The sequence below is a fragment of the Lissotriton helveticus genome, chromosome 6, assembly GCF_964261635.1.
Source record: "Lissotriton helveticus chromosome 6, aLisHel1.1, whole genome shotgun sequence".
NCBI classification, from domain to species: Eukaryota; Metazoa; Chordata; class Amphibia; order Caudata; family Salamandridae; genus Lissotriton; species Lissotriton helveticus.
Window position 1 is genome coordinate 705796773 of NC_136067.1, and position 20160 is coordinate 705816932.

Sequence of the window (20160 nt, forward strand, 5' to 3'; positions counted from 1 at the left end):
GTATTATTTCATAATACTACTTTTACTGTACGCACTTCACTTCATGATAAGTATTGCAATCGTGGCAATTCATTTCTCTTACATGAGAAAGAAGACTGCTGAATAAATAACAACTTTTATTGAAAACGCCCGTCTCTCTATTTCTCTGCACTCTGGTGAAACTAAGTATGCACGATTGACTGAGTGAAATAGCTGTCTATTGTTTTCACACAACTCTAGAGATACACTCTTTATTCTGAGCGAGCAAAGTTGTAATGTTTATGCGGTTGTCAGAAGCTAATCCCTTCTTGTCTATTCAGGGATGTTAACTCATCCTTGTTTACTCGATAAAGTTTCTAGTGACCTCTGAGCTAGCTGGTAAAACTAATTAAGTCTAATATAGTCAGTAGAGACCTAGATGACCTCAGTCCTACGTCTAAACTGCTGTTTATATTATTCCAATGTGCAGAGCCTATTGGGAATATAGGAACTACACTACATGTTGCCCAACGTTTGGTAAGGCGATAATCTAACGCAAGACATTAGAGTAACTCAGTCGTGCTTTTTCACACAGACCCTTTTTCCCGTAAATACTCCAATAGACGTCTGGAGTGGGTAAAAGGTTAATATCCGCAGGAACTTAGTAGGAAGAGATTCCTATGTATTAGTTTTTGGTTTAGTCAACGTTGAAGGATACAGTGTTCCAAAATATTGTGCACCTAATCTTTGTTTCCCTTGAAACTTGATCTGCAACAAAACCTTTCAGTCAGTAAAAATGACGGAAAGTGACGAAGAAAGGGAGAAAGCTAGACTAGCAGCTCAACTCCTAGCGGATGACACAAGTCTCCGAGAAGAAGACCAGAATGCTATATTCATTCCGGTAAATGTAGGAAGAACTATAACTCTTAAACTTATAGAAAATGGACTATCACCGAGAGGGGGTACAGTCATATTTGTGGTAGAGGCCCATGAATATCGGCAGACAGAGGTATTCTATTCATGGATATATTTTCCAGCAGCACACGCTGTGACACAAGATTTCCACTATTACAAAATAGAGGAACCTCCGTATGAATATGCTCCTTTCGAGGACGTTGAAATCCCACTAACATACCAAGAGCACCTGCTCTGGTTTAATGGCGCCCTAAAACATCAAAATAACATCACCAGGCTCGGTCCACTAGGTAGACCAGGAGCCACGTGGCCGGTACTAGCCAGCTACACACCACATCCCGACATTGAAAAGATGTCAGACCGAGAACTTTTAGCTCAGCTAAAACTATTAATTAAAATACACAGACAATTGGTCATGCGGACTTCAACAGTCCAACCAGCAATAAAATTTCCACAGATCACCCCTCACCAGGGGAACACAAATAAAATCACACCACAGAATATACAATCAGCCATAGGCAAAATTCCAGCAAAACGGGAACAGATTCCATTCTGGTTAGCCCAGAAAATCACTCAAATAGAGGCGGTATTTCCTGATACTACACCTCATGAGAAACACAGAATTCTGACTATCTGTCTTCCAATGGGGATCGCACCACATGTGGAGGACTGTGACACTTGGGGCACAGTCTTTGCTTCAATTTACACAAAAACACATGGTGTTCCGTCTATGGCGGTTATACCAGATGTACTAAGACAGATTCAAAATGAATACGGTCCAGAACCTGCTTTAACTCTGGGTATGAAATTACTGAAAGACATTAAGCAAGTCTCGGCTATATTACTAGCCAACATAAAAGGAGAAGCAGCATCTGTGGCGATCCGCCAGAAATTGAACGAAACAGATATAGCAGAACAACCTTTTGAACTTGCCAGAATCATAGAAAAATCCTATGAAGAACTAGGTAGAGATAGTTTGGGTGGGAAACCAGTAAAACCCCAACTACTTGAAAATCCTGAAAAAACATTTATCAAAAATAATCGCAACACTCCAAAAAAGAGTTGGGAGGGTAATAAACAATCCACTCCCAGCGAAAAACGATTCCAGTCCAGAAGAAGGTCTCCTCAACTAAGAGATAGATCTCCAGAACGAGGAGGCAAGTCTCCCCACAGGGAGCCCTCTGAGAAAAGATACAACCTTAGAGATAGGGATAAATTAAGAAAACCTGACACATATCAAGATATTGATACACGTCCCTCTCGATCTTTTCAGACTTCCTCACAGAAATCGGAAAGAAGAGGACGTTCCGAACACAATGAAGAGCACGTCAAGTTCAAAGACAAGGAACCTGCTCATCAAAGTAAAAAATTACAATTTCCAAAGAAGAAGGAAGCTAGTATTAAAATAAAACATGCCGAGGATTCTGAGGACACAACTGAAGAACGGAGAGTGGGCCCAGACAATGCTAGACAGCGCAGCAGAAGTAACCATAGCTCGCAAGATCCTGATGAATCTTCTGGAGACAGTGGACACGAATGAATACATTCAAGTGGAAACTGCAGACACCAGAGTTAGCAAACCCCATAAATTATACGAAATAACATTACGTATAGAGGGGGACAAGACTAGGAAAATAAGGGGTCTCTTTTTGGATAACCTTTCAACAGGCTATGACATCCTGTTAGCTGAGAAAGACTGGCCACCAGAGTTTGTCAGGGAGTGCCCTCATGGCGAAGAAATGATTATGCCTGCCTTCTCAAATCATATTCCAATTCATAAAAAATACACATTTGCAAGAAAATGGGCAGTGGCCCAAACTCCTGCATTATATAAAAATCATGTAAGATGGGATGAGGATTCTCCTCACCATAAAATCCAGTTAAAAAATCAACCAACTGCACAAAGGCAGTATCCTGTTAAGCAAGAAGCTAAAAAACAAGTCAGGGAGATCCTTGATCAACTTGAAGATCAGGGGGTGATTGAAACATGCACCTCACAAATGAACAATCCTTTGTTTCCTGTCTCCAAGACAGACTATTCATATCGTCTAGTTTTGGACTACAGACACCTAAACTCCTGCTGCAAAACATTTGCAGTACAAAACTCACACAGTGCAGCACTAATGAATAACATTGTGCGCAAAAAATATAAAACGACATTAGATATCTCAAATGGCTTCTTTTGTCAAAACATTGCACCTGAAAGCAGGTATTTGACCGCTTTCTCAACAATGGGAGTGCAAAAACAATTCTGTCGACTCCCACAGGGATTCGAGAATAGCCCAGGATTATTCTCAGCAAGGGTAACAGAGTTACTACAAATGTATGATGATGAGGCATTATCTTATGTCGATGACATCTATCTTACAGACGACGACCTGGAGACACACTTGAAAAGAGTGAACACCATAATACTTGAGTTCGCAGCTGAAGGGTATACATTCAACTTTAAAAAATGATGATTTGCCCATCTAACTGTCCTGTTTTTAGGATATGAATTATCAAGTGAAGGCAAAAGCCTAGCAGACAATTTCTTAGAGAAATGTGCAGTACTCCAAGCTCCAAAAACGCTGAAAAACTTACAATCAATACTAGGTTTCCTGAATTTCTGAAGAACATACATGGTTAAACCTCTCTATGAATTAATAAAACCTGATTTCAAACCAATTAATTGGACTCTGAAACACACAGAAATTTTAAGATCATTACAAACAGACATGTTAACTAAAACAAAACTGCAAACACGCGCAAAGGAACGCAACCTTGTAATCCGAGTCATCCCAGGAAGATGCAGATTCACGTACCTGACCTCTAATGAGGGAGAAACGGTACCAATAGCTTACAAATCACACTTGTACACACAAGCTGAAATGAAATTCAGTTCAACTGAAAAAATTCTAAATGCGGTTCAAACTGCTGTAGCAAAGAAAAGAGCCCTAGCACAAGGTAAACAAATAATAATTGTTACACCAGTACCTGCCCTAGAAGCAGTAACAAGAGCGAGCATTCCAAATGCTAAAGCACTACATCCGAGATGGATACAAAGGGTTAATTCTCTTGCTTCATCGGACGTAGTATACGAATTTGATCCTAATTTAAAAACACAAGAATTTCTCCAATATGAATATGAGTGTCCTCTGCCAACTGAAATCCTGCCTCTGGAACATTGCAACGAATTGTCAGAACTGTAATAGAGATCGCAGTTGTGAACCGGACCAGACTACTGCCAGGACACCTTTATTAGAAAGCATCAGGCTATCTATACGCAGAAATCCAGCCGGAGAAATGCGTTCCCATAATTATTAAGACTAGATTCACTTAAGATGTAGACACCAGCGCTCGGCTGACGCCAAAACTGTTATAAAAGCTTTGCGAGTCTTTATCGGCACATACGCAATTGGCATGCTACATTCTGATCAGGGTCCTGCGTTTAGTTCTCGAGCTTACAAAGAGGCCATAATCATCAAGGGCATTGCATTGCGGTACTCTTCTCCCTTCCATCCTGAGGGAAATGCGGTAGTGGAAAGAAAAAACAGTGACATAAAGCAATCTATAACGGCGAGGGTATTAGGTTCGGGTGATGGGTGGGTCAAACATTTAACAAGTGTCCAACGTAGTCTTAACAATCTGCCAAGAAATTCTCTAAAAGGTATCAATTCATACGAACTATTGTTCGGTACTAGAATGCAAATCCAGGACTTAGATTGTCAGACTTCAGTGGTAGACGAAAAAGCCTTTGATAACAAAGATTGTTTGGCTGTTTTACAGGACTTAAATGAAACAAGAAAAAGTCTGAGTAATATAAAGTTAAAGCCAACAGCCACTGAAGAAAAACCACCTGTCCCAGCAAGACCTGTCTGGATTCCAAAGATTGGGGATCTAGTCAGAGAAAAGATCGCGGTGAAGAAGGAATTTGGGCCTTCTTACAGAAAAGCAGTACCTGTCTTAGCTGTCAGCGGAACAAGATCAGTAGTACTACCGCCCCTTGCTGGTAAAAAGGAGAACAGAGTTGTATCCATCGACCTGGTAAAACCACAATCATGTGGCCAATAATAAGTAGTAGGCCCAGTGGACTCCCAAGAAATAGCGAAGACCAAATCTTGCTACAATCCAAGAGGTTCAAACTGAGAGGCTAATCACTTTTGATAAACCTGCAGTGAATACAAAAGGACTATGCAACAAAGCCATGGAACTTGTGCCTCTTGAAACCCAAATTGCAATAGTTCGTCAAGAAACACCAGTCTACAACGATGTAGCCTCAGACTATACTAATGAAACAAAGAAAAATACAAAGACTAATGAGAATCCGGAAGCAATTCCAACAATTGACAGAACTGCATCTGGCTACTTCATCAATTTCGATGACTTTTCTGATGATCCAAGTGAACATGAAGAAACGCCAGCAACAAAAACTTTCAAAGAAAAAATGACTGAACTCTTTCATCAACTAAAAGAAACATATCTGATTTCACCATGGATTGAATTTTGGATTGTGTTAGGTGTACTTTTCCTCCTGCTTTGGCTCATCATGGTTTTATGTTTGGGTAGATTTATTGATGGAAAACATAGTACAATGGACACAGCAAGTCAGAACATCAACTTGGTCCTAAAGCCTCACACATCCTCACACATCGAAAAAAGAGAACTGTCATCAGTGAACATCACAGCCAATCCAATACCCGGTGGGGTAGCATGGGACAAAACGGATTATGAAATCTATGGCCCGATTGAGCTCTTGAAATATCCACACCAATTTAAGGTTTCCTTAAGTGACTTTGTGACACCAAGTACTTTCTCTGATGATTGGGATTTTGAAAATATTAATAATATGATGTCAGATTTAGTAATGTCAGCAAAATTTACAGAACATGATTACTTGCAGGGTTCATCAAATTATGAAGAAATGTACTGTTATAATCATTATGGTCATCACTATTTGCATAAATATGCTCAACCTAGAAATGTTTTTAATTATAACCAATGGTAACATTGTGCAACACCGCCAAAAGGCAGCTCTAAAACATTTTATGAGAAATTCCCATACTTCTCAGGGTTTAATACAAGTGATGCAGAAACGTTTTATTTCAAAATGTTAAATAAGACAGGAATAAAAACAATGTTGACAAATACTAAATTTATATATTCAGAAACATTTTATGAAAAAATGACTACATTTGGTTTTGAATTTTGGAAAAACAACATTGAAACAAAAACCATCTGGGGTTCAAAAGACTGGCAGGTACAAGGTTTAGAAGCATTATTTAGAGCCTACATGATCCCAGAACAGATCATATTCCTGAATGACACCATTCAACAGACAACCTGTCTTGGTTTAGCCAAGATAAAAGACTTAAACAAACCGTCTATTCCAAAGCCTATACCTGATAGTAATAGCACTACAGATGTGGAGATAGACGTATCCCATATTTTACACCAAAACAGAACAAATCCTGATTCGAAAAAATGGTTGATCTGGCCCACAGACACTAATAACTGTCAAGATAGATTCCTGAACAAAACACAGGGGTTCAAACAGAACAGGCCAGACCCAAGATATTCCCAGAGACAACATCCAGGGATAGATACAACAAACAGTGTAGGAAAACTCAGCCTTGAATGGCTACAAAAATCCACACTGGCTGAAATTAAGCAACACTTGACTTTACTTAAAGAAGGTGCTGACTTGAGTGTTTTCATACTGGGACCACGCAAACAACGTCAAACACGTTTCATATACGCCAGTATATACGCTGCTTACAACGAAGCTTGGAAAGTGACGCAAATTGAAACTGCAGAAAAAATACGAGAAATTGATCGAATAAATTTGGAAAAATCCCTTTCTGTAGTGGACAATGGGTTAACGACTCTGTCCTCTAGAATATATTCACTGGACAGCATTGTATCATCTGCTATTGATATAATAGAGCAGGACTTGCTAATGCTACAACATGGTCAGTCCCAATTACGTTCTATTGTACAACTTGGCTGGACGTTGCAAAACCTGCGTTCAGGCTACGTGCCATGGCGTTTAATCAACATAACGTCATTATTCTCTATCTTTAATCTTACTGATAAACAAATCAGTTTGGCACAAAAAGGAGCAGACTATACGATTCTGAGCATTGAAAAACTTGAGAGATTACCATTGACAATGTCAGAGAGACCTGTCATTGAATGGAAAATACATGGAACGATTACAATCCCAATAACAACTTTCCAGTTTAAGTATTGCCAAAAGTATATACCAGCAGGCCTGTATGAAAGGTTGGGTAAAGGATACATCAAGTCAATATGGAATTTACCTTATACACACAAATGTTATAGTGAATGGAAAAAGGAGGTATTCCTTAGTGGTAACAATTGTAAAAAAAACACTAAGTGGTACACTTCTGTGTCAAGGTATTAACTTGCATGGAGCCTGCGAAGGTTCATCAAATAACCTTTCATGTCACCTGCACGACACTCCTGCAACACAGATAGAGCCCTTTTCCAGACAGCTTTCCAACGGCAGTTATGTTCTAATAAGTGACCACAGCTGTTGTGGCATGGTGCCAGGAAAAGCCTATCTCGTGAGCGTTACTTCCATGGTCACTTGCTGTATGCAAGTATTGTATCCAAGCAGCAATTCAGACATGAAGGCGGCAATATGGCCTTCTTTGAATATCTCTTCTATTCGAATTGATACTTTAAGCAGAATGAAGTCTATTCTTTTACAGACAACTGTGCCTTTAACCTCGTCCAAAGAGACGTATGATCTGCAAGTTGCAAGGACAGCGGCAGAGATACATTCCCTATTATCAACAAATTGCCCCGTGCATTTCATAGAAATGTTAGGTCAAATTTTAAACATGTCTGATACCAGTGGCATCTCACATGTATTTAAGACAATTTTTTCGGGACTGTTAGCACCCTTTGAAACAGTTCTGGGCATTCTCCCGAATTTTGTGCATTCGTTATTCGGCGGCCTGCCTCTTCTTTTGGGACTCGTAGCAGGAATTTTATTTTTGATCCTTCTGCTCCAATATGGCAAGCCAAGCCACAGACAGAATTCCAGCTACAATGGAAGAAACGATCTTAGCAATACGCTACCGAGACCGAATCACTAGAGTCCTCGGATTAGCCCAGCTAAGAGATCTGAATACAACCTGGTTTCTTTCATTCAGACCAATCTGGCAAGTTTGCATCTTACCTGTGCTTCGATGTCTGCTATGCGGAGAAGAATGCGTGTTGGACGTCTGTCTTACACTACCATCAGCAGTACCTATGGATATCGATACTTTGCTTGGTTCGGTAACGGCTCATGCAACGTGTTGTCCCCAGCAGCTACCTATTCTGATGACGGCATTCGTTGAGACTTCACCATTACGACTAGGTGGCGGTGAAGTACGAGATGAGAGCAGCACCACACAGGTACAACCTTCTGTGAGCATTGCCGATCCAGACATCGATGATAGCAATGATTCTCACATTTGCACAATTTCAGCATTTTCGAACTTGGTTGACCTTTCACCTGATGTTGTAGACCAATTTTTCGCAACCCTGTCTGATATGATGTTCTCTCTGAACAACGAGAATAACTTTTAAACCAACAAGCACACAGCGTTCCCTGAACTCTGAATTCGGCCTTCAGTTTTTTGATAAACGAAAGTACTGAAAACAATTGGAACTATTTTTTCCCCTGAAAGCGAAATTATTTTTTTCCACTTCCAAAATATTTACTTTTTTTTTGGCACATGGTACTCTGCTTAAAGTAGAACTATTCTTAAAGAACAGAGCTTCTATTTTTAGAGACACTAGAGACAATATTTTACCTCAGCCTCTGGCACATGTACAGTATTTTGTAAATATGTGATGAAATGGTATTGACCTTCTTTTCTGTATTCAGAGCCATTTCATAAATGTAATTTTCGCAATTCATTCAGCGGATATTCAAATATGCATTTTCTGAATGATAGCACTGCTTAAAAAACGTACAGTACCAATACTCATTTTCGGGTATATACCATACACCACACTCCCATACACCATAAAGCTCCCTTGCGAGCGCAGCGGGATCGCGCAGCGGGGGCGCCTCCACAGCGCCGGAGTCACGCCAGAGTCCAGCCCGTCTGCGTCCCGGAGGCGGACGGGGCTGGACGGTGTTGCAGGTTTTGCTTTGTGGTTTGTATTATTACGGCTTTGCTGTTTTTATTTTTTTAAGTATGCTGACGTACTCTTCAGCTGAGCTTATTGCTTTACGCCTCCCTCGAGGAAACTGTTCCTATATTTTCCCTGGTGGTAGGAAACTAAGGAAAGGCTGTCCGTTATGTGCTTGGCGTTTCCCAGCTGCAGCTGCAAACGGGCCTGACACTACATCTGCCCCCTTCCAATGTCTCCTCCTCAATACCAGGTCAGTAAATCGCCATTCTACTGACATTTGGAATTTATTGTATAAGTCAAACATTACGTGTTTGTTTTTGACCGAGACTTGGTTGGGTGACTTTTCTGCTCCAGATCTGGCTAATGCCATCCCCCCGAATTACAACATTCATAGGAGGGATAGAACATCGGGCAGAGGTGGTGGAGTTGCTCTTATCGTGGAAGAGAGTATTTCTTGCTCTACTTTCCCGGTGGAGAATTTGCAGGGATGTGAAGCACTTGGTTTCACCTTACATCTCTCCCCCCTCCAGGCCTGTACTGGGATACTTGTATATAGAACCCCTGGTTCTTTAGGACCTTTTTTTGACGAACTACAGGAAGCACTTGCAGTCCCATGTATCAGATCGGATCACTGTATTCTTCTTGGAGACTTTAATGTCCAAATGGACAATAGCTGTGACCCAGACACTATAAAATTTATTGATACCATGACTTCGTTAGGGTTATCCCCCTTTTTGATAGGCCCTACACATAATAAAGGACATACCTTAGATCAGGTATTTTCAACGAAACCCATTTCGGTCGGCTCCATCCAGCCTGTTCTTTGGTCGGACCATTTTCTAATTTCTTTTTCTCTTCCTTTCACTGCCCTATCTCGGATGAGAAAAAATGCAGCTACGCGAACTTCACGTCCGTTTCATTTACTTTCTGCGGACATGCTATCCGAGGCTCTCATCTCCTTTCCTTGCCCTCTCTTGGGAAGTTTGGAGGAGAATCTTGTCCACCTACACAATTGGCTTTTAGCAAGATTTGAGTCCTTAATCCCCAAGAAAAGCTCCAAATCCGGAGGGCGTAGGGAGTCAGCCCCTTGGTTCTCCCCTCGGCTGAGGTTACAACGTCAGGAGTGTAAAAGGGCTGAGAGGGCCTGGAGGCGGGCTTACGATTCAATAGAGAAATTGAAATTTCGGGCAGCCATTAAAGCCTATCATCATTCTATCTGGGACGAAAAGAAGGCCTATTTTGAACACCGTATTGATGAGGCTGATAATGTCTGCAAAGAAATTTTTAAAGTGGTCCAGGATTTTATTTCTCCTGTGGTTTGCACCCCTAACCACACTCATACTGATGTGTGGATACAACAACTTGCCACCTTCTTTGTCAATAAGATCACAGCTATCCAGGCCTCTCTCTCCAGTGTGCAATCTGATCCATGCCACCTAACGCTACCATGTCCTGTGGAAGACCATGGCCCTTTCCTCTCTGTATTCCCCTCTATGGATCTTAGTACATCTTTGGAGCTTTTGTCTAGCCTGAAATCCGGCTCTCCATTAGATCCATGTCCGGCTAAATGCTTAGGGAAAGTGGCTTCCGCCATTAACATCTTGGTGAACCCCCTGCTGAATACATCTTTGTCGACAGGGAAGGTGCCTCAGGCCTGGAAGCGAGCCATGATTCTACCGCTGCTCAAAAAACCCACCTTGGACCCCCTGATACATGCTAATTATCGGCCAATCTCCCTGCTCCCTGCGATGGCAAAAGTGGCCGAGCGTTATGTGCACAGGATAATTTCCAGCTTCATCGAAGGAAACGACCTGTTGCACACCTCGCAGTCCGGCTTCCGTACTAATTTTAGCACGGAGTCGGCTCTGCTGGAGGTCACGGACGCCATCAGGGAAGTACTCGATCTGGGGGGAAAGGCTGTGTTAGTCATGCTTGACTTGTCGGCGGCTTTCGACACCGTTCCCCATGATGCCCTCCTTGTAAGACTCTGGGAGTGTGGCCTTCGTGGAACGGTGTGGAACTGGCTAAAATCATTTCTGGCCGACCGCCGACAAACGGTCTGGGCGCCTCCTTTTTCCGCTGATATGGCTCCGCTAGAGGTGGGAGTTCCGCAGGGCTCCATTCTCAGCCCTATGCTGTTTAACATCTTTATGGCCCCTCTGGCGGAAGTCGCGGAATCCTTTGGCGCCCAGATCGTGTCTTATGCCGATGACACCCAACTCCTGTTCACCTGTGACAGGGCTGGGTCATTCGACGGCACAAAGATCAGGGATTGCCTTGGTGCGGTGTTTGAGTGGTTCAGAGGTCATGGCTTGAAATGCAACTCTGACAAGTCAGAGTTGCTTTTTTTCGGTTGCGCACTGGAACTTGACTGGAAATCCTGGTGGCCACTGGATATGTCTCCTCCTGACAAAGTCGCTGTTAAGGCCAAAAATCTGGGGGTGATAGTAGATTGTGACTTATCCTTTGGACCTCACATCTTGTCCACTGTTGGGAAATGCTTCGGCATCTTACGGATGTTGAGGAAATTTCTTCCTCTACTATCACTCAACCACAGGAAGACAGTCGTTCAGGCACTAATCGGGTCGCGACTGGACTACGCAAACGGTCTACCGAAATATCTTATGACCCGTTTGCAAGTGGTCCAAAATTCGGCAGCCCATGCCATCTTTGGACTCCCGAGGAGAGCTGGTGCCACTGCCTTACTGAACACCCTTCATTGGCTACCTATCTCCAAGAGAGTCCTTTTTAAATGCCTGACGGTGGCCTTTAAGGCCCTTCATGGTATTGGCCCCAAATATCTTGGGAAACGTTTTTCCAGGTATGTGCCAAGCAGGACTCTCAGGTCATCAGGTCTGTCCTTGTTGACTGTCCCTGTAATTCGCCGTGCTCGTCTGGGAGGTCGATCCTTCCGCTATCTGACATCCAAGGCATGGAACGAATTACCATTGTCCTTGAGATCGGCCCCTTGTCTCCTTGCTTTCAGAAAGGACCTGAAGACATGGCTTTTTAGGTAACAGTTCCTTTCTCTTTTCCTTTTGTTGTGTGGTTGCTTTTTGCTGTTCCTTTCTTTGCTAAAGCGCCGGGATGCTCCTCTGGAGTTGCCGTGCGCTATAAAAGAATTAAAGTAACATAACATAACATAACATAACCATTTCAAATGCAATATTATGTATTTTGGGGTGGGTTGGAAAACACACATGCATTGTTATATGTTTAGTATTGCTTAGTATTTAGTAATGATGGACATTAATACGTGGAGTGGGTGTTGTGAATCTATCTAGGACCCTAATTAGATATCCCCGATTCATGCCCTTATATGGTTATACCAAAACATATCCTTATAAAGGCATAGGAATCATGTCCATATCTAGTCATAGCCCATGCAGTCCAAATACGGCAAGGCTACTCCCTTAGACTCCTAGAAAGTACAACGTGTTCTTTAAACACACCAAGCCTCCAGCAGCCCGGGAATTCCCCCTGCTTTTGTTTTGATTTGCACAAGAACTCCTGGAGTCCAGAAAGAACTGTTAGTTCTTAGTGACGTCTTATGTCCAACCTCACGTCAAACCCGGCACCTTCCAGGTATAAATATACCAATGTTGCCTTAGGCAAACACACGGCGGTTTTGAGCAGAGCGGCTATCTACTTGCCCGACGCCCAGCTGATGCGAGAGCCGAAGGAAGCCGACCCTCCCATTGACGCACTGAGAGAGACGCTGTCTTTTCTCTTGCCGAGAAATCCAGCTCCGGTGTTTCCAGTCACCCTTGCGGGTTGCTGGGAGATCGAGTCCTGAGACACCAGATACAAGACCTCCTTCATTCTAGAACCAAGGTACGGAGCTGACTAAAACCTTAAGAGAATTCTTGGTTCAGATTCTTGGCAAAAAAACAAACTTAAACTACAACTTACTTACTCCTTCCCACGTATTAGGCTTAGGTCAGGTACACCGGGGTAGGCGTATATTAGAAGCACCAGTTGAGTACGTTAGTCAATGTTTTTATGTATGTATATATTTTATCAGTTTTAAAGTATCATATGGCTAAGAAACCATATCAATGCTTTTACAGTGTTATTTCATAATACTACTTTTACTGTACGCACTTTACTTCATGATAAGTATTGCAATCTTGGCAATTCATTTATCTTGCATGAGAAAGAAGACTGCTCAATAAATAACAACTTTTATTGAAAACGCCCGTCTCTCTATTTCTCTGCACTCTGGGGAAACTAAGTATGCACGATTGACTAGGTGAAATAGCTGTCTATTGTTTTCACACGACTCTAGAGATACACTCTTTATTCTGAGCGAGCAAAGTTGTCATGTTTATGCGGTTGTCAGAAGCTAATCCCTTCTTGTCTATTCAGGGAAGTTAACTCATCCCTGTTTACTCGAGAAAGTTTCTAGTGACCTCTGAGCTAGCTGGCAAAACTAATTAAGTCTAATATAGTCAGTAGAGACCTAGATGACCTCAGTCCTACATCTAAACTGCTGTTTATATTATTCCAATGCGCAGAGCCTATTGGGAATATAGGAACTACCCTAGAACAGCTGCTATGCCATGCTTTGAAGTGTCTGTCTGCACAATAAACTATTTAGAGAAGTCAGGATCTTTCAGTACAGGTTCTGTACACATGGCCTCCTTGACATTGTCAAGAGCTTTCCGGGGGTCATCTGTCCAGATCAGCATTCTGCGCTGCTTCTTAGAAGGCAGCTCTGTTAAGGGGGCAATAATGGTGCCATATCCCTTAACAAACCTCCTATAGTATCCTATGAGGACAGGGAAGACCCTCACCTGAGTCTGTGTTTTAGAGGGTTGACAGTCCAGGATAGTTTCAATAGCAGTCTGGAGGTGGTGAAACATCAACCTTTTCAAGTCGACCAATCAGCTATTGGTCCATGTTTAGTAACTGATAATATTTTTCCATTTCAAGCGTGTTTTCTACCAACCCTCTCCATTTTGGCCAATATTTATCCTATTTTTCCAGACTGTGCAAAAAAGTGTTCATCTGTTCTAAGTAGCTCATGTGTTACTCACTAAGCACCCGAGTGCTGCGTCTCCTGCACCAAATTGTGTCACACTATGTTAATGTTAGGATTTAAATCTATTTTATTGATTGTATAGGGAAAAGAACGATACACAATAACATCCATCTGCTGGTGGTATTCGCAATAAGAAATCTCAATCGTGCATCATGCATTAGTACAGGAAAGTAGAAAGTATGAGAGAGGAATGATAGAGAAGTTCAGGGCTGAGAGGGAAGGTGTGGGGGTATAGGTCCGGTGTTTAAACTGTCTGTAGGTGTATGAACGTTTTAGCAATTCACACTGTGTGCTGTGGATGTCAAACGCACAGTATGTTAATTTTAGAACAAGTCTCATTAACATTACATGCAACCTGGCTAGTCCCTATTCTTCACAAAACAGCTGCCTTCAATACTGTTATTGCATTCCTGGATGCTTTGAAATGATTCACCAGATGTTGCTAAAATGAATCCAGGAAAAACACAGTGTGTATAATGTTTGTTTCTAAATGTATCCATGCATGGTGTTGGAAGCGAATGAAATGTAAGGTCTCGTTCTCTTCCTGTGTATACTACCTCTTAAAGTTATGTTATGTCATCCGTGTTCTTATAGTTTCCCAGTCACTCATAGGGGTATCCGGGTGTGTGAGGCCAGCCCTGGGGACTTACTCAAAAAGGCAGGTCTTCAGCTTTTTGTGAAGACAAACAAGAACAGAAGAGGCTCTAATGTGTTATGGGAGTTCATTCCAGGCTTTAGGGGCCACGTACGAGAAGTCTCAGCCCCCTACTCTGCTTTTGTGTATGCGTGGGGAGTATACTAGTGAGAGACCAGCAGAGTGGGGGTGTCTGGAAGGCTGTAGTTGTAGTATAAGGGTCACTGGCAGTGCCGGCTAGCAACTATGCCGAGTGGAGGGGCAGGCAAATGGATTGCGTAATATAAATATATTATTAAAATAATGTAAATAAAATAAAAGGTTACTTTCCGTGCTTGACGCATCATCTTCGCATCGGTCCTCTTCTTCCCTCATGACGTCCAAGGCCATAGCCAAGTCCCTTAACCTATCCTGGTCCTGATCTTATGCCGTTAGCCAGCATGAAAGCAGCACCAGGATTGGAGGGAGCGTCCACTATCAGAGGTCACAAGAACACTGGAGGCTTTTGATTTCTCTAACCCAGCTGTCTCAGACAACGTCCGTAACCAGGAACATGGCGACCCGGGAACACAAGAGGAGAGTTTTCCTGAAAAATAATACCAGGACCACGTTCTGCACACACGCGGTAGTGGGAGCCGTTTGGGATCCTCTCCCGGTTTATGCATCCATCCTTACCGAATCTGAGCTTTTTCTTAAAACTGATATACGCCCGGACGCAAGACAATATACGTTATTTCCATATTGGAGCCAACCACACCTTGAGAGAACATTCCTTCATACACGAATACGGATACAAACAGACAATTTTCGACATAGTCACGGGCCCTGCCGGGTCGGAAGTATCACCGGTAGAGCGACTTAAAAACAAGTTGACCGCCAACACAGCCCTGAGGAGTCGCAGTGACACTGTTCCCACGCGACGAAACACATGTCGGCTGGTTGTGGAACTATTAAACCTCTCTAAGTACCTCTGCTATAAAATCTGGCATTTTGTTCTGCAGTCTTTGGCTTTTCCGTGAATTGTGTGACATTACTGTACACTATCAATCAATCAATCAATCAGTGACACTTATAAAGCGCGCTACATACCCGTAGGGTCTCAAGGCGCTGGGGGGGGGGGGTGCCGCTACTGCTCGAACAGCCAGGTCTTCAGCTTCTTCCTGAAGGAGAGGTGGTCTTGGGTCAGGCGCAGGTCGGTCGGGAGGGAGTTCCAGGTCTTGGCGGCCAGGTAGGAGAAGGACCTTCCTCCTGTAGTCGTTTTTCGGATGCGGGGGACGGCGGCGAGGGCGTGGTTGGCTGATCGGAGGTGGCGTTTGGGAGCGTAGAAGTTGACTCGGCTGTTGAGGTAGCTCGGGCCTTGGTCGTGTAGGGCTTTGTGTGCGTGGGTGAGGAGGCGGAAGGTGATTCTTTTGTTGACGGGGAGCCAGTGAAGGTCTCTCAGATGTCCGGAGATGTGGCTGGTTCGCGGGATGTCGAGGATGAGTCTGGCTGAGGCGTTCTGGATCCGCTGGAGTCTCTTCTGGAGCTTGGCGGTGGTACCGGCGTAGAGGGCGTTGCCGTAGTCCAGTCGGCTGGTGATGAGGGCCTGGGTGACGGTCTTCCTGGTCTCGGTGGGGATCCACCAGAAGATCTTCCGTAGCATGCGTAGGATGTTGAAGCACGCCGAGGAGACGTTGTTGACTTGCCTGGTCATGGAGAGGGAGGGGTCCAGGATGAAGCCCAGGTTGCGTGCATGGTCTGTCGGTTTGGGTGCGGTGCCCAGGGCGGGAGGCCACCAGGAGTCGTCCCAGGCGGAGGGTGAGGAGCCCAGGATGAGGACCTCCGTCTTGTCCGAGTTCAGTTTCAGGCGGCTGGTCGTCATCCACTCGGCTACCTCTTTCATCCCTTCGTGTAGGTTGGCTCTGGCGGCGGCGGGGTCGTTGGTCAGGGAGAGGATCAGCTGGGTGTCGTCGGCGTAGGAGATTATGCTGAGGTTGTGTTTGCGTACGATGGCCGCGAGGGGGCTCATGTAGATGTTGAAGAGGGTGGGGCTCAGAGATGATCCTTGGGGGACGCCGCAGATGACTTTGGAGGCCTCTGACTTGTACGGTGGTAGGCGGACTCTCTGTGTTCTTCCGTCGAGGAAGGAGATGATCCATTCCAGCGCCTTGTCCTGGATTCCGATGTTGCTGAGGCGCCGTACCAGGGTGCGGTGGCAGACCGTGTCGAATGCCGCGGAGAGGTCTAGGAGGATGAGGGCCGCTGTTTCTCCATTGTCCATCAGGGCTCGGATGTCATCGGTGGCGGCGATGAGGGCGGTCTCGGTGCTGTGGTTGGCTCGGAAGCCGGACTGTGAGGGGTCGAGGGATCCGTTCGTCTCGAGGAAGGCGGCCATCTGCTTGTTGACGGTCTTCTCGATGACTTTGGCTGGAAACGGGAGGAGCGAGATGGGGCGGTAATTCTTGAGGTCGGTGGGGTCCGCTGTTGGTTTCTTGAGTAGAGCGCTGAGTTCGGCGTGTTTCCAGCTCTCAGGGAAGATGGTGGTGTCGAAGGATGTGTTGATGATGTCTCGCAGGTGGGGTGCGATGACAGCGTCGGCCTTGTTGAAGACGTGGTGAGGGCAGGGGTCGGTTGGTGATCCGGAGTGGATGGAGTTCATCGTGCGGATGGTGTCTTCGGTGCTGATCGGGGTCCAGGCGTGGAGGGTGGTGGTGGGGGGTGGTTGCTCGGTCATGGTGTGCGTTGGTTGGTTGTTGAAGCTGTTGTGTATGTCCGCGATCTTGTTGTGGAAGTATGAAGCGAGGGAGTTGCAGAGGTCTTGCGATGGGGTGATGTCGTTGTTTCCTGCGCTGGGGTTGGAGAGCTCTTTCACGATGTTGAAGAGTTCCTTGCAGTTGTGTGCGTTGTTGTCCAGCCGGTCCTTGAATGCTGTTTTCTTGGCGGCGCGGATCAGCTGGTGGTGTTTCCGGGTGGCAAGTTTGAAGGAGGTCCTGTTGTCCGGTGTCGGTTCCCTTCTCCAGACTTTCTCGAGGGCTCGGCAATTCTTCTTGGAGCTCTTGAGTTCGTCGGTGAACCATGGGGCCTTCTTGCTGCCGGGTCTGCTAGGCGGGGTCCTCAGTGGGGCGAGTTCGTCCGCGCAGTTGCTGATCCACTTCGTGAGGTTGTCGGCGGCCTGGCTGGGGTTCGCTGAGCTGGCAGGGGGGTGCTGGCTCAGGGAGGTGGCGAGCTGGTCTGCTGTGATCTTGTTCCAGCTTCTGCGGGCGGCCTGTTGCTGGTGTTGGTGGCTCGTCGTTCTCTTGAAGGTGAAGTGGACGCAGCTGTGGTCCGTCCATTGAAGCTCTGTGGCGTGGCTGAAGTCGATGTCTGGGCTGGAGGAGAAGACTGCGTCGAGTGTGTGTCCGGCGAGGTGGGTGGGGGTGGACACCAGTTGCTTGAGTCCCAGGTTGGCGAGGTTGTCGAGCAGGGTGCTGGTGTTGCGGTCGTGAATGGATCCACTTTTTATGTGTGCATAGGAAACACTGTTTAGTATTGTTTTGTTTTTTAGTTTTCTAACTTACTGTTCAGCGGTTGGGGGGTCTTCTCCGCTCGCCTCTTTGCACCATACCTACTTTGTTCACTCAACAATTTTAGCGTCCACATCTGGTAGAGCGCCCCGATATAATCTGAATTACTAAAAACCCCTTTCCTGTATGCATGTCTCAGACAACTTGTTTAGAGAGGTTTTAAAGTGTGCATGTATGGTGAGCCATCGCAAGACAGCCGGCCAAAGAGACATTCGGACTTTAAACTAGTGCACAGGTAGCTTACCACCCATCCCTGCTGCCATTCAGCGGGCCCGTCCCGTCCTGACAATCGGTTCGGGACGGGTTGAAGAAAAATAAAGTGCTAACGAATTAATTTCATTACCATTTTTTTTTTCGCCGCTGGCACTTTTCTGGGGGCATTTCAGTGGCGTGACACTCCTCAGCTATAACAGAGGAGCAGCCCCTAGTCAATGGGTCTTGATTTTGAGAAAATTCAAGCCTTTATAGCTTTTCTCAAGTGTGAATGGTTTCTGAATGTTGCATGGATAATTGCTCTAGCAAAGAGCCTAGCCTAAACCTCAATAAGATCTGCAGACACTAGCTGACCTGAAGCGCCCAAAACATCCTCTGCATCAAGCGAGACTCAAAAATGTGCTGGACACATGGAAGGGCTGTGCGTGGCGGTGGGCAGATGCTGCCCCTCAAGCTGCCTCTACTTTTCTCTAGTACTACAGGACCGGTCTGAGTACCTGGGACAGGGAACCACTGAGGAACTGTGCTAACAGTCTGGGACTCAGCTCCTCCTGAGCTCTAGTGGAAATGGTGTGTGTCCTTGGTAAGGTCACCACAAAGCCTCTGACTTTATGGAATAGGCACAAGAGACCACTAGGGATGCCCTCATCCACTGAGGATCCCAGTGATAGCATATTTTGTGTGGACTTGCATGTGCTGAACTCGGAATTACCGGACCTAATCCGCCATGATGGCTAGCAAGTAAGTGCTGTAACCAATTTAAGTGTCATCCCAACATTAAATAGGATACCAGAGCTTCCACAGGGCAACCTGTACATCAACAATCATGACAAGAACCGGCCATGTCCAAGAAAGGAGCCCAAAATGAGTTAGTAGGGCTGACTCAGCATTTCATCCTCCGAATACCAACTCGGGTGATAGGGTGCTCTACAAATCTGCATAACATAACATTATAAATATGTCAGTACTAGCTAACAACTATATCAATTGTTCTTACGTACAATTACGATGATTGAGTTTGCCACGTTTTCTGTAAAACAGTAACTGGAAATTACAGGCTAGCTGTTCAACAACGAAAGTTTCAATGAGAAACATAATGGAAAAAAAATATAGCAATCAATATAATTGCCATAGATCATTGTAAAAATGGATATTAATCATATGCACTCAAGGCAAGTCCTTACTCATAGATTAAAGGCATTGCAGAAAAGGTTACCTGGGCTAGTAGGTGGGAAAACATTGTCTCTAATAATGATATAACTGTACTGCCTCACTTCATGTGTGACAAATACTAAAAATACAGCTTCTTTGGTGCATGAATACTCCCACACAAAGCTGCCATTAGAGACGCTGTCACGTCAATCAATCACCCACTAGAATAAATGCAAAGAAAAAAAGCAAACTGAAGCAGCGATCATGGCATCACCAAAAGAATGAAACGAAAAGTTACTGTAAAACATTAAACACCACCCTTTGAGTCATCTTTAGCAAAAGCACTTTGATGCATAAGTAGGCCTGCATAATGTTGCAAAGAGGGTATTTTTCCATCAGAAGTAACTAAATAGAAGGCTCAATTGTGTGTGTTGGTCTCAAAGAGTTTGAATGACCAAAGGAGCAATGCACACATATTTCGCTTTTCTTCAAGGACCCTTTCTTAAGAGCAATGCCAGGCTTGCATTTGCAGTTATAAGCCAAACCTTCTGACTTTGCTTATT